Source organism: Nannospalax galili, unplaced genomic scaffold (genome assembly GCF_000622305.1).
Source record: "Nannospalax galili isolate Female #2095 unplaced genomic scaffold, S.galili_v1.0 scaffold512, whole genome shotgun sequence".
Lineage (NCBI taxonomy): Eukaryota > Metazoa > Chordata > Mammalia > Rodentia > Spalacidae > Nannospalax > Nannospalax galili.
The window spans coordinates 620,240-636,198 of record NW_008331992.1 but is presented as its reverse complement, the minus strand read 5'-3'; the positions used below and the strand labels follow the sequence as shown (position 1 = coordinate 636,198).

The following is a 15,959-nucleotide window of genomic DNA, read 5'->3' as shown; positions in this document are numbered from 1 at the left end:
GCCACCACGCCTGGCATAATCTTTCACAAAAGATTCTTCTCCTTATAAAATAAATCACTATTGGGTCTTTTTGAAAATGCATTATTTATGGAGGGGGCACAAGTACCATGTTGTTGGTATACAAGTCAGAGGATACAGAGTTGATTCTCTCTTTCCACCTTTATGTGGGTTTCAGTTATTGAACTCTGGTCACTAGGCTTGCACAAAAAGCACTTCTGCTAGTTTGTCTTTGTTTGTTTTTTTTTTGTTTTTTTGTTTTTTAGATTTCAGAGCAGTTTTTATAATAAAAGCATCCAGTTATATAAGGCATAACCTGAGAAAAGAAACAAAATTGGAATATAGAAATTTGATTTCTAAAAACTGTATCACACACTCTTCACATAAGGCTCTGCGGTCAGGTCACAGGGAACCCACTCCTCTTAGTACAGACTTGCAGCATCTCTGACCTCAGGAGAGGAGGGTCATAGTGCGGAGGAAGCTGGCCCCAGCTTTGGTGCTTCCTGGAAGCGTAACAGTAACCTCTGCCAGTTTTGTGAGCCATATCACCAGCCCCACTGGGTCCTGTAGTAAGTGAGAAGCTTTACCAGGGTAATAAAGAATTATAAATCAATTCATTATTTCATTTACACACAAAAGGTAGGAATATGTTTGTTTAAAGCACATATACAAGCACATGCTGAAACTGGTACTTTGAGGAATCAATGACTGAGCCTCTGAGTGGCCAGGTATCCTGTTTCACCAGCTGGCAGGAGAGGCTGAAGCTGGGGGCAGCAGAAACCTAAGGGAAGTCCAGAAGGAGCCTGAAACTGACCTAAAGCCTAACACGCCTCTATACAGGTAAAAAATGAGTATCGCTATGTTCTTTTCCTGTTTCAAAATATATGTTAATCCATGTTAATATTATATGCCTAGAACAAGAACGAAGTCCGAAGTCCATGCATTTGGGACCAGATCCAGAAACACGCCTTTAATAAGGAACAGCCAGCTCCGCAGCACCACTGCATTCAAGCTCTGTCTCTATTTTTTTAAGAACTCATTAAAACTGCCAAATAAACACGTAGTTTGTAAATTCCTAAGCAGTGTTGTCTTTCCTTCTTAAAAAAAAAAAAAAAAAAAAAAAAAAAGAGAGAGAGAGAGAGAAGGAAAGAGAAAATTGGAATGGACCTCTAATGAAATATCAAATTCTAATTAAATCTTTTCTGGCTTTTAAAACACCTGTGTGATATTTAGTCACATGGTTAAAGTCATTCAATTTCCATCCTCTTCTCCCCACCTCCACCAACAGAAAGTCTTTCCTAAACTGACATAAGCCCACTAGTCAGCCATGTAGAATAAGTGGTGACTAATTTCGTACTTCTCACCCATTTGTTTGCTCCACCATTCCAGTGGCCAGCACCAGCCAGGATTTTGTTTGAAATCGCAAGCATCATCATAACAGATAAATAAGTCATCCTGCTCTTCTAACCTTCAAGATCAACAATGAACAGGAAAAGCAGTAGTGCACTCACTCCCCCGCCCCACACACATGTTCTTTGTTCCTTCCCCAAACACTGATCTGAGAAGGATAACAGATAATTGTGCCCACAAGCCAAAACACAGCTGGTTCATCTAATTTTAGAAAAAAAATACCAAGGAAGGGAAGAAAAGTTCTCTCTGAAGTAACTGTTCTCAGATCAGGGGAATTCAAAGAGCTGTGGGTAAAACCAACAGCCTCAATCCTCTCCTATGAAATTCTAATTCTACCAGTGTCAAATAAACACTATAGGCCTGTGAGCTGGTTCTGCTGGTAAAGGCATTGGTCTACAAAGTCTCACAACCTGAGTTTGATCCCTGGATCCCACCCACAAGTTGTCCTCTGACCTACCGTACACATTGTGGTGCACTTGTGCCCAGGCACATACAAGTAAGTGTAATAAAAAAAATTAAATAAAACAATAGACTTTTAGATGATATTTGAAGTCTTTTTTACAGTGAAAAGGGTCACTTTCAGAGAAAAACACCTGAGTATACTATTCTACATACCAGTGCTAATTCAGTTTATTCCAAACTTGGTTCTCATTTTCACCACTATCTTAAAAAACAAGCTTAGAAACTTTTTTTGTTTGCTTGTTTTGTTTTTTTTGTTTTGTTTTGTTTTGTTTTGTTTTTAGACATGGTCTCACTGTAGCCCTAGCTGACCTAGAACTCCCTTTATAGACCAGGATGGCCCTGAACTTACAGAGACCCCCCTGCCTCTGCCTCCTGAGTGCTGGAATTAAAGGGGTGCACCACCATGCCCAGCCTAGAAACATATTTTTTTTAAACCTCAATTATGGCATTTACAAATAGAAGTATACTTTGTATGCAAAATTCTCCTACCCATATATTAATTGTTCAACATCAGTAATGTTGGCAGTATTTAATCATGCCAAGGATGGTTAATCATCATTAAACTTGACTGGATCTATAATTAGGACACATCTAGAAGACATGATTTAGGGTGTATCTGTGAGAACATTTCCAAAAATGAGGGAAGCCCCACCCTGTGGGCAACCACCACCGCACCTACAAGGGTCTCAGACTGAATAAAGTAAAAGAAAGCATCCAGCTGAGCACCAGCATTCATCTCCTTCTGATTGGAGAGGCCTCGTGCTCCCACCACACCTGCCACCACGATGGAGTGGATTCACTCAATCCATGAGCCGAAACAAATCCTCCGGACTGTGTCAGCCATGTGTCACAGCGCAGGAAAAGGGCAGAACAGAAGGGCTCTCCCTTTTCTGAAAGCTATCAACAGATCCTTCTTTTCAACGGCTCACTCAAGAAAACAAAGAAAAGTGTAACTCATAGTCTAATTTTTTTGAGAGAAATATTGCTTATATCCTAAGAGCCTCAGTGCTATCTCTTCAAGGAGAGAAACCCTCAATAACAAAAGAAAATAACTTTTCTCCAGAATTAAGACTGTCTATGGCACTGGCAAGGTAGTTCAGCGGTAACAGTGGATGCTCATCATGCACCCTGGATTAAATCCCTAGGACAAAGCAACAGGCCCACTGGGTAAATTGGCATTAGCAGGAAGAATAATTCTTTTACTATAGTCTTATTTCTATTAGCTGTTATTATATCTGGTGTTTTTGCTTTCAAAACAATCCAGGTAAAGCCAGGCATGGGTGCTCACAGCTGCAATCACCCTGCTCAGGAAGCTGAGGCAGGAGAATCTCCTCAAGTTCAAGGACAGCCTGGAGCACATAATGAGTTCCAGGCCATTCTGGACTACAGAGTGAAACCCTGTCTCAAACAAAGTCCAGGTAAGTAAGAAATAAAAGCTTTAGCCGGGCATGGTGGTGCAAATCCCAGCACTTGGGAGGAAGAGGCAGAGGCAGACATCTCTGTGAGTTGGAGGCCAGCCTGGTCTACATAATGAGTTCCAGACCAGCTGGGACTACAGGGAGACCCTGTCTCAAAAAAAACAAAAAAAGAAAGAAAGAAAGAAAAGATAAGCTTTAGAATGCAAATGACTTTGCTAGCAAACAATCTGTTAGGTTTAGTTACTTAAAGATTTTTAATGAAAACAACGCTGAAAAGTTATTTAAAGTTGACTAAGAGAATGCCACAAATTCCCAAGGTTCTAATTACTGTCCTAGTTCTTCCATCTGCCCTCCCCTGTACCCCCTCAGGGAGGATTAGCCTGCAGAGAGCATCACTTGGCTCCCCAGCTGGGTTCCAGCATGAAGTCACTGGCCAAGGGCTAAAGGCAGAGGGAGAGGACCAGGCACCTACGTCCCTTCCCTCCCTGCCTCAAAGCCTCAGCTTCCCCACACCCCTCAGCTCTGGTGATCTCTGGAGAACTGTGGCCTTCTGGAAGTTGGCAGTCCCCTGGTACTTCGCTACCCTTGTTTGCTCCCTAACTGCTACCAACACTGCCATATTTGAACCATCAAGGACAATCCTTTCTCTTGTTAGTATTTTGCCTGGTATGCCCAACACCAGCAAGTCTGCTTATTCAGCAGTATATTATCTAAAATAGAATTAAGAAGTTTCTTTAAGGCATTTAAATATTCCAGGGCTGGAGAAATGACTCAGCAGTTAAGAGTACTGGCTGCTCTTGCAGAGGACCTAGTTCAATTCCCAGCACCCACATGGTGGCTAACAACCATCTGTAACTCCAGTTCCAGGGGATAAAGCCCTCTTCTGACCTCCAAGGGCACTGTACAACACAAGTGAACTTACATACATGCAGGCAATACTTTCATAGAGATAAATAAAAATTATAAATCGAAAACATTTAAATATTCCAGTTGTTTTTATAACAGGTTAAATATTAAATATTAAATATTAACTCACTTTCAAACAAAACTGGCTCAAGCTAAGCAGTCATTACAATTTAATTTAGGTGTGAAATTCAACACTGCATTGTCCTCTCAATATAAATGCCCTAAGCCCCAAGTAAGGTATTTTTTTTTTAATCAGCAGAGATTCTAGTAGCTGTTATTTCATTTCACTTCCTTCTTCCTATACTGCCTGGGTAATCCAAACCATTTGCTTTCATTATCGAGGCTTAAGCAGGGGAGGAAGAAAAGGTTTAAGCCAGTGCTTCTCAAATGTCGGTATGCATGTAATCAAAGGGCAGCTTATTAAATGCTGATACTCAGGCCCAGCCCACACCTCCCTGTGTTTTACAAGGTTTTATCAGGGTAATTCTGATGCACACCTAAATTTCAAAACTATTTAAGAGTGGTCACCTTGGAGCTCCTACCCAAATCTCTAAGACACTGCTTCTTTCCGTTTAGGTGAAAATTCCACATGAGCACAAGAAGGAAGGAGAGAGAATGCACAACACAGGACATTCTGAACCATTTTGTGTCTGGACTGCTGCCAATCAGAGAATCAGAAGTAAATCAGTTAACATCTTAAAAAGGAAAACACCAAACAATAACAGGCATTAACTATTAAGCTAGTATAGTTATACTCCTCACAAAAAAGCACTCCAGGTATGTTGCCTCCATTTTACGGAGAAAACTGAACCCAAAGAAGTTAATTTGACCCAGTTAATGAGTGGCAGAAACCAAGGCCCCTCAGGCATGCTACGCTCTCTTACCTGTGATGGAGACCAGTAAGCATTCATGCTTAAGTGCCATTTTAGAGCCCAGGGCTCGCTCCTGGAGGCATAAGCCTGGGGAACAAGCAGTCAGCATGGCATGTCCTCCTGTCTACCCACTCCATTCCCACCACTCCTGAACAAGCTCCCTGGCCTCTCCCCACTCAGCACTCCCTCACCACGGTCTTCCACCTGCCAGATCTGCCACACAGCAGAATGGGAGAGGTTCCTGCATGTGTACAGCATTCTTTCCGCATGAGTGCCTACTATGTGCTAAGTATCATGAGAGATTTAAATGCTACTGCTACTAAGTATTGGCTGTGAGCTTAAACAAATTATCTCTCATAGTTTCCCAATATGTAAAACAAATGACAATGCCAACCCCCTGTGGGAACACAGTGACTAACTTATGTGCATAAAATGCTAAGCATGGCACAGCATCTGACACATAGCAAAAGTTCAACAAACAACAGCTGCAATTAAAATTATATTTTGCCAACTCCTCTTACACCAACACATGAGTCCTGAGTCCCATTCATATTGTCTCGGGCTTGTGTCCTGACATTGTGATAAATGATGAGGCATCCTGGTATTTATCAGAAGCAGGGTTGAAACAGTGCTATAACCCGATGGCCTGGGCGTCTCCAGGGGCAGAATATCTTAGGGCAACTTAAGTCTTTTTGTAGCCCTCAAATTACACTGCTTTGACGACTGTCTATTTCCCAACCTTAGGGTCAGCCCTGTTGATTGCATACTGGAATCAAGAGTCTATAATTAACTTAATTCAAAACAACAATAAAATGTCATTCAGCACAAGGATAGGTCTTCATATAATCACTGTATCCCAGGACTGAGAACAGTACCTAGTCTCTAATAAACACTCAAATACATTTTAAATGAAGTAATAAAGGGAACAATCACACACACACACACACACACACACTCCCACACACGAGGTCCTTAGTGACTCTTTGCCAAAACAGGTGTAACCATCAGATCAATACCAATATGCCAAGTGAAAAAAGCTTGTTTTTGGGCTGGAGAGATGGCTCAGTGGTTGGAAGCACTGACTGCTCTTGCAGAGGACCCAGGTTCAATTCCCACCACCCACAGGGCAGCTATGAACCGTCCTTATCTCCAGTTCCAGAGGAATCCGAAGCCCTCTTCTGACCTCCACGGCATTGCATGACACAGGTGCACTCACATACATGCAGACAATACACTCACACACATAAAAATAATTTTTAAAAAGCTGTTTTCAGAATTCCCCCAGAACATTTTTTCTCCTTTCTTGTTTAACTAATTGTTGATTTTCCTGAAAATCTAACCAGAAAAGCTAGTTGCCGACCTTACTCTACCACATATTACAAATGTCAAAGTGCTTCCACAATGAAGCATCATTCCATCTCTACTTGCTATTGCAAACAGCCCACAGAGCCTGCAACCACAGCATCTGGTGGCACACACCGAGAGTCTGAGGCAGGAAGAGGCAGTTAGACACCATCAGCCTAGCTACATGGTGAGACCCCTATCTACAAAACCCTGCAACAAAACTGAGTGGCCCAGGGGCTAGAGAGACTACTCAGTGGTTAACGGTGCACACTGCTCTTGCAGAGGACTGGAGTTCAATTCCCAGCACCCATACTAAGCACCCTTACTCCAGCTTCAGGGGATCAGACAGCTCTGTCTCTGTGGGTACCTGCACAGATTTATGTGCGCGCACGCACACACACACACACACACACACACACACACACACACGTTTTAAAAATAACAATAACCGGATGCCTTTAGTCCCAGCACTCGGGAGGCAGACGCAGGCAGATCTCTGTGAGTTCAAGGCCAGCCTGGTCTACATTGTAAGTTCGAGGCCAGCTGGGGCTACTGGGAGACCCTGTCTCAAAAAAAAAGACCAAAAAAAATAAATAAATAAAACAAAATAAATAAATAAATAAATAATAAATCCTTAAAATTTAGTGACTGATTTTTCAGAATTTGAAGTAACTGAATTAAAGAAGTCACTACTAAAAGATTAACCCTAACGTCTAGGAAGCAGAGAAAGCCTGACACCCTGGGAATACCTGGGGTTCCGTTGTCAGAGATGCTTCTAAGGGGCTACATGATTTAACTTTAAGTAACTTGTAAGGTGTTTAAACTTTCATTTTCTCACCTACAGAACAAGAATAAATTTGTTGGGGCTGGAGAGATGATGGCTCAGTGGTTAAGAGCACTGGCTGCTCTTGCAGAGGACTGGGATTCTATTCCTAGCACCCATATGGCAGCTAACTACCATCCATAACTCCAGTTCCAGGGGATTTGACACCCTCTTCCAACCTCCATGAGCATTGCACTAGATAGGTGCACTTACATACATGCAAGCAAAATAGCTACTGCACCAAGTTGCTTTAAAGGCAAAAACTCACATAAAGTGATTTTTTTTTTTTTTTTTTTTTTTTTTTTTTTTTTTTTTTTTTGGTCTTTTTGAGATAGGGTCTCCCTGTAGCTCCAGCTGTCCTGGAACTTACAATGTAGACCAGGCTGGCCTTGAACTCACAGAGATCCGCCTGCGTCTGCCTCCCGAGTGCTGGGATTAAAATGATTTTTTTTTAATTTCATAAAAGAAGGTATTCCTTTTAGCCTAAACATCTTTCGATTTCAATGAGGGGGCTATATTGGGGGAATGTTTGTTTGTTTGTTTGGGTTTGCTTTGTTTTGTTTAAGACAGGGTCTCAGGTAGCAAAGGCTGGCTTCAAACTCACTATGTAGTCAAGGATGATCTTGAAGTTCATATACTCCCACTCCTACCTCCTAGGGCTAGGACCAAAGGTCTGTGCCACTATATCTTGTTTTATGTGAATTGATCATATCATTTGGTAAATCCAGGGCTTCATGCATGTATTCTACCAACTAAGCAAGTACTCTACCAATTAAGCTACATCCCCAGTCCCATCCTTTTTTGCTTAGGGGATCTTGTTATGTTGACCATACTGGCCTCAGACTCCTAGGTTCAAGATATCCTCCTGCTTTAGCCTCCTGTGTATCTGGAGCTACAGACACATGTCACTAAGTCCATTCAGATTTTAAATGGAAGCTTTCTATTTATCTTCCTACACCTCTGTCACTCTACTTCCCCGGTCCATCCAAAGATCTGCCAAAACTACATAAAACTACAAAGATATCTGAAGCAAAGTGAGCCGTTATTATTGAAAAAGATGTTCATCTAAATAAATCAAAAATTAAAATCCTGCCACACAAAATATCTCACCTTGTAAAGATTAGCTGGCTAGCAACTTCAAGTACAATAACAAGTAACACAACAGCCATGCACAGATGTCTGTGCCTCTGCCGGGAACTTCCTTGCACAAGTTAGTCAGCATGAATGTCAGTGTTCGCCCTGTGTGAATACACACTGAAGGAATGTGCTTCAGTGTTTTGGTTTCATTTGACACATGCTTTCTGCATCGGCAATTATGACCTCTCTCTCCAACATCAGCAAGATTTAAAGATACCAGAGTTGTGCTTTGGGTTTTACCTCCTAGGCTTCAGTACTCAGAGAGAAAATGTGGTGGATTTACGGTGCGTCCTCAATTCTTTATGAAATGTCTATAGTAATATTTATGTTTTAAGATTATTACCAGTTCCCTAAAATTCATCAACTAAAAGCACACTGTTTCAAATATAAAAGAATCTGGTACCTCTCAATATTATATAATGACTCAAAAATAGAAATTTTAAGTTTATTTAACTCCAGTTAGTTCTTAAATATCTATACCTTCACCCCCTCCCCAAAGAAAAGAAAAAGTGTCACAAATCACCCATTAAGAATTCATATTACCTGGGCATGGTGTGGTGCACACCTTTAATCCCAATACTCTGGAGGTAAAGACAGGCAGATCTCTGTGAGATCTAGGCCAGCCTGGGACTACAGGGAGACCCCCTCTCAAAAACAGAGTCCATATCTAGATGATGGTTTTCCACTTCCTTGGATGCAAATTCCAAACAGTTCCTAAGGAACCCCTGTAGCTACCTCCCAGCTCAGCTGCTCAGCCTTTCTGTTTCCCCACACTTTATCCAAGGCATTCTACTGCCGCCACATAAGACTTCCATCTGTTACAAAAGGACTCTTGTCACTTTATTCCTTTAGGTAAATTACAACTCAAGAGATTCTTCTTAAAAAGTCATCTTCTTAAAATATTCTATTTAGTATTTTTATTTTATGTGTATGAGTGTATTGCCTGCATGTATGTGAGTGCACTCATGTCGTACAATGCCATGTGTTGTGCAATGCTGTGGAGGTCAGAAGAGAGCTTCGGATTCCCTGGGACCTGGAGTTAAGGACAGTTCGTACCCGTTGTGTGGGTACTAGGAATCGAACCCAGGTCCTCTGCAAGAGCAGTCAGTGCTCTTAACCACTGAGCCATCTCTCCAGCTCCCATGTGTCTGGTTTTTAATAACCTCAAAGAACGAAGGGGGCAAGAGAAGCTGAATTAACACAAAGCTTTCCTAAAGTCCTGAGTTCAGCACCCTGAAACAGTTGTGCTCAGTGTGTGGCAGGCCCACCCTGGATGAGATGGCTCAGGACATGGTATGCAGCCATAGCCACATGCAAGGCTGGCTGACTGTGGCACTATGAACTTAAGGCTGCCATGAAGACTGACTGAGACCACATGTACAATCCTCACCCTCACAGACCTATGCAGCCGCCCACTCTGGGCCCAAATTTGGAGCAAAGAGCCATGATCCAAGCATCAGCTTTGGCCCAATCTGTAGCACCACTGTCCTCACTCCCTGGGTGCTGAAGGCTCTGGCATCCTCAAGGCCAACAAGGAAACTGGGCCTATATTAAAATTTACTCCTGCCCAGTGGATCCTGAGGGAGGAACAGTGTCCATAACACCATCCATCATGCACAGTCCTTACTCAAGGATGAGCTAGTTCCCCAGGCCGTTCACAACTAAAGAAGTGTTTAATGGACTGAAGGATTTCTTTTGCCACCACTTTCATGGATCCTCCCAAATACCAGACAGTCCAAAGCAGTCACTGTCAGTCAAAAGATGCTCAGCATGCCTTCATCACCCAATCCCTGGCAGAGCTCCCAGGAGTCAGGGGAAAGCTGGAGCCTACTTGCTGCTGGCCCCCAGGGCTCTTACTGTGTAGAGGACTGCAGTTTTGGGTCCTATGGAAGCATATGTTACATCACCGAATTATAGGCTCTTTCTCCACTGCCAAAAAACAAGCCAGTTCCCTTACGTATCTGAAATCAGCCTGGTCAACTGTCCCCTGGAACTGGAGTTAAGGATGGTTTGCAGCCACCATGTGGGTGCTGGGAATCGAACCCGGGTCCTCTGCAAGAGCAGTGAGTGCTCCCAACTGCTGAGCCATCTCTCCAGCCCCAAGAGATATTTTTTTAAGACAGGATCTCACTATGTTGACCTAGCTCACTATGTAGACCAAGCTAGCCTCAAACTCACAAAGATCCTCCTGCCTCTGCCTTCTCAGTGTGGAGATTAAAGGTGTACACCACCTTTAAAGCTTTAAAGGTTATTTTTTAACTTATTTATCCTTTATTTTATTTTTTTTTTTAATTTCATGTGTATGAGTGTATTGCCTGCATTCATGCAATGCCTGAGGAGGTCAGAAGAGGGTGTCGAATTTCCTGGAACTGGAGTTAGCGACAGTTGTTAGCTGTCATGTGGGTGCTGGGACTCGAACCCAAGTCCTCTAAAAGAGCAGTCAATGCTCTTAACCACTGAGCCATCTCTCCAGCCCAAATTTATTTATTATTATTTTATGTGTATGAGTATTTTCCTTGTGTGTATGTATGTGCACTCATGTCATGAAATGCCTGCAGAGCTCAGAAGAGGGTATCAGATACCCTGGAACTGGAGTTAAGGACAGTTGTGGGCTACCATGTGGTTGCTGGGAACTCAACCCAACTGCTCTAGAAGAGCAGCCAGTCCTCTTAAGTGCAGAGCCATCTCTCCAGTCCTCCAAGGGATATTCTTGAAGTAAAATTGGGCTATTAAAAAAAAAGATGGCTCATCTGTTAAGAGTGCTTGCTGCTCTTCCAGAAGACCCAGGTTTGGATCCCAGCACCCACTTTGGGCCACTCACAACTACCTGTAACTCCAGCTTTGAGGGATACTGTGCCTTTGGCCTCTGTGGGCACCTGCACTTCTCTACACAGACAGACACACACATACACACAAATAAATAATAATAGAATAATATATAATAAATAGTAAGTCTTTTTAGGATGGATGTGGTAGTATACACCTTTAATCCCAGCACTCAGAAGGCAGAGAGAGATGTATCTCTTATCTCTATGAGCTCAAGGTTAGCTTGGTCTACATAACGAGTTTCAGGTCAGTATACATTATATGAGCCAGGCATGGTGGTGCATGTCTTTAATCCCAGTGCTCAGGTGGAAGTGGCAGGTGGACCTCTGTGAGTTCAAGGTCAGCCTGCTCTACATATCAAGTTACAGGGTTACATAGTGAGACCCTGTCTCCAAAAATCTTGGTAATACATTAGATGCATGTAATGAAACTCTGAAACAATAGAAAAAAGAAGATTTGGGGCAGGCAAAATGGTCAGCAGGTAAAACCCTTGCCATGCATGCCTGAGGACCTGAGTTGGATTCCTGGAACCAACTCCACAAAGTTATTCTCTAACCTCCACACATGTGCCATAGTGTGTGCACACACACATCATGTACACACAATAGTAATAATAATAAACTTTTAAATTATTTTTTCTGAGCTAAGGATGTGGTTCACTTGATGAAGTGCCTGCCTAGCATGAACCAAGTTCTGGGTTGGCCCCCAGCACCACATAAAGAGGGTACAGTGATGCAGGCCTGTAATCCCAGCACTCAGGAGGTACAGGCAGGAGGACGTCTTCACCTTCTCTTTTAAAATATTTTTATGTATATAATGTTTTGGCCTGCATGTGCCCCCTTACTTTGATCTCAGTTTCTTTTTTAAATTGTTTTATATGTATGAGTGTTTGCATATATATAAGTATACCACATGCTTGCAATGTGCACAGAGACCAGTAGAGGGCAGTGGGTCCCCTGGAACAAGAGTTACAGATGGCTGCACGCCACCATGTGGTGCTGGGAACCAAATCCAGGTCCTCTGCAAGACTACACAGTTTCTTAATCTTCTTAAATTTTTTAAATTTATAATTAATTTGTTTTTATTTTATGTGTATGAGTGTTTTGCCTTCACATATTTATATGCACCATCTGCATGCAATGCTCATGGAGGTCAGAAGAGGGCATTGGATCCCCTGGAACTGGAGTTACATATGGTTGTTAGCCATCATATGGGTGGTGGGACCCAAACCCAGGGCCTCTACAGGAGCAGCCAATGTTCTTAACCACTGAGCTGTCTCTCAAGCCCCTTTTTAAATGTTTTAATTACATTTATTTAGGTATGTGGGTGTGCCATGGCTCCTGTGTGGAGGTCAGAGGGCAACTTGAAGGAGTTGGGTCTTACCTTCCACCATATGGGTTCCAGGGATCAAACTCAGGTCATTAAGCTTAGAGACAAGCACCATTACAGACTGAGTCAGATGTTTTAATCTTAAAAACAAATTTTCCCCACTAAGATTAAGGGGCTAGCTCTGGCTAATTAACATTGAAAAGATAGCTACTTCCTTTATGAGCAACAATCTGTCTCTTGGAAGGAAAAAATTGAACTTCTATGCCAACCAGAAACGTTATATACTTAACTATGATGAAATCAGCCCAGTATCAGTTTGCAATGATAATTCCTATAAACTCATGAGAATTAAAAGCACATCATAGGTATTACATGTTGGAACTACAGTAGATTCTTTAGAGCTGCATCCTATTATTGCTCGAAGCTGTCACTCTGAGAATGAAGGTACAGAGAATTCTAAATTAGTTCTAGTCCCAGCATGGCCTGCAGGGTCCAGCTACTCCAGGCTGCCCACTTCTGATCTCCATACCAGTTCTCCAAGTGTCTTCCAACAGTTGACCGAATGAACAGAAATCAAGGCAGTTTCTTCAGATGAGGAAGGGGCTTCAAAGTCAGAAGACCTACACATCTCTACACTTTGCCCTTCTAAAGATATAAGACCTTCAGCAAGTCATTTTATTTTCTGAGCCTCAGTTTTCTCCTCTATAAAAGAATAAGACCATCATCGCTTGTGTTCTCCATTGTAGAAAATGGTTGATAGCACACTGCTACTAAATGGTCACAAATTATTACAAATTAGCTCATTATGAGAATCACAATTAAACTATGTGAGATTTATTCAAACTGTAACACTTTTCTCAACCTTTTTTTTTCTTTTTTTTTTGGGGGGGGGGTCTTTTTGAGACAGGGTCTCCCTGTAGCCCTAGCTGGCCTGGAACTCACTATATATACCAGGCTGGCCTCAAACTCACAGAGCCAGCCTCTGCCTCCCAAGTGCTGGGATTAAAGTCATGAACCACCACGCCTGGCTCAATCTTTAATTTTTTTTAAATAGGATATTTTAATATAGAAAAATGAAAACTTCTAAGGCAGAAAACTTTTCAGTGTGGGGGCTGGAACCCAGGACATGGACTAGACAAGTGCTCTCCTACTGAGTTACACACTAAGCCTGACATTTTTTTTTTTTAATGGTCTTTTGTGGGGCTGGAGAGATGGCTCAGCATTAAGCACACTGGCTGTTCTTGCAGAAGACCTGGGTTCGAAACCCAGCACCCACATAGCAGCTAACAACTGTCCATAACTCCAGTTCTAAGGGATCCGACAACCTTTTCTGTCCTCCATGGGCATTGCACGACACGGGTGCACTTACCTACATGCAGGCAATATACGCATACACATAAATAAAAATAATAAATAAAATATTTAAAAAATAAAATGGCCTTTTGTGTATCAAAAGTGGAGCTTTAAGTATCAACAGAAAGTTAAAAACTGGTAATTTTTTTTAAATGGTGGAGTGTTTATAAATTTATTCAAACCTCACATGGTCAAAAATCCTTAAAACTGTCTAAAGTCTGCAATTCAGAACCCAGATACAGCCAGTTGTCTAAATAATAAATGATCCACCACAGACTCGAGGCAAAGTCACAACAGGATGAGAGACGAGCCTTTGGCCTCGCTCAGATTTCCTGGCCACTGTTATTTTAAAACTTGATCACATAAACAGGGGAAAATCCCTTTCAGATAAGCCCCCATGGACTATAATTTACAATCTTTGTTTGTAATATGTTGTTGCAGTTCACATTAAATAGCATAGTTTTTTCCGCTTTTCTTGCTCATTTTTCTAGGTACTTACTAACAAAGATATGTATATTCTATACATCAGCTTTTTAATTATAGATCTTAACCGCAGTAATCTTTTCCTAAAGATAATCTCCTAAAAGTAACTTTTGAAAGCAAATATGCAACTTTAAAAGATCAGGAAAAGATAGGAAATATGTCACAGAAAATACAAATGCAACAGGCAGAAGTGCATCAAAGTAAAATAACCACTGTGCACGTAATTCCTGCACAAATGAAAAACCCAAAACTGGCAGGACATTTACAAGTCAATGACTTATTCTGAAGAGCTGCTTTGTTTCAGGCTCTTCCTCTAGCCCACTTGCAACATTTGTGGCTGTTTCCAAAATGAATGCTAGAGGGCACTAAGGTAAGTTTTTTTTTTTTTCAGTAAACATTTTCCAATTGGAAAACCACAACCCAAGACATGCTTGAAGCCGAGTTAATTTGTACAGAAATGCTGCTGTTCCTCCTACAACCTTTGTACCATGACCACTACCAAGCTCAAGATTCACATTTTATGGTGTGGAGACAGTTCCAGGTAAGCCTTAAGAGCTTCGAAAACTCAAAAAAGGAATATTTAGACCACAGAGTACTTGGAACTTTCATTCAGAACGTAGTGTATTAAAGCGTTAGTTTCCCAACAACATCTGTACATTGGGACTTAAACATCCCTCTTCTACACGTTTTAGGCCAGGTTAAAAAGTAATGAGTGTTCTGAAACTATGTAAATATTTCTGACAAGGATAATCTAGGAATATCCATATGAAATTGGCTCCTATTTAAAAACACAATCCAGAGTTAACCTAATTTTAATTCTTTAAGGAGTTTTTGGAATTAATCAATAAAGTTATTTTTCAGCACCACATCTGTAAAACTCGCACACTCGAGGTACTAGATAGCCTAGGGGCTAAAACTCCAGCTTTGTAGCGTCCCAACATGTTCTACACAGCTAAATTATTAATGGTGTCGTTTGATCTGCATATCGGACACAAGGGACCCTGCGGAGAATCTTCAGCGTGCTTCGAGGGGAAAATAAAAAGCTTTCGCAGCGTCGGGGTGGAGAGGCCACCTGAGCGCCCGGCTCCACCTGGGCGGCAGAGCCGGGGTGGTAGGGGCCGCGCCCCGGCAGAGCAGAGGCCGAGGCGGCGGAGGACAAGGCAGGCGCAGACCTCCGCGCGGGACACTCACCGGGGCAGCGGAGGCAGGTGCGCCGCGGGGTCCCGTCCGCGAAGAGGCCGCAGGGCCGGAGCCGGCGCGAGGGAAGAGAGCGACGCCGCGGCCGAGAGCGAGCAGCGGAGACGACGGCGGCGGCCGGGCTGTTGCTCGCTTCCTGCTCGGACAGATGCCGGCTCAGTCTACGCCAGCCGGCCGGAGCCCCGCCGAGTCCCCGGCCCGCCGCGCACGTCACCGCTACGGAGCGCCCGAGGGGGCGGGGGGCGGGCCGCGGGGCCGGGGACAGACTGAGAAGGGGCGGGGCCTCGGGACCGGCTAGCTGGGAGGGACGGGTCCTCGGAGCGCAGGCGGGGCGGACGGAGAAAGGGCGGTGCGTCGGGACTAGGTGGCTGAGAAGGCTCAGGGCCTCGGGACTGGGAGGGC

The 15,959-nt window shown here is 43.0% G+C and overlaps 1 protein-coding gene across 5 annotated transcripts in view; it reads right to left on the bottom strand.

Annotated features, from left to right (window-relative positions):
* Positions 1 to 15,780, bottom strand: part of Myo6 (myosin VI) — a 169,189-nt gene extending 153,409 nt beyond the window's left edge. For all 5 annotated transcript variants that reach the window (XM_029560601.1, XM_029560602.1, XM_029560603.1 and 2 more), the window contains exon 1: positions 15,552 to 15,780. The gene's annotated coding sequence lies outside the window, so the exon portion shown is untranslated. The remainder of the gene's footprint in view (positions 1 to 15,551) is intronic.
* Positions 15,781 to 15,959: the final 179 nt, after the last annotated feature.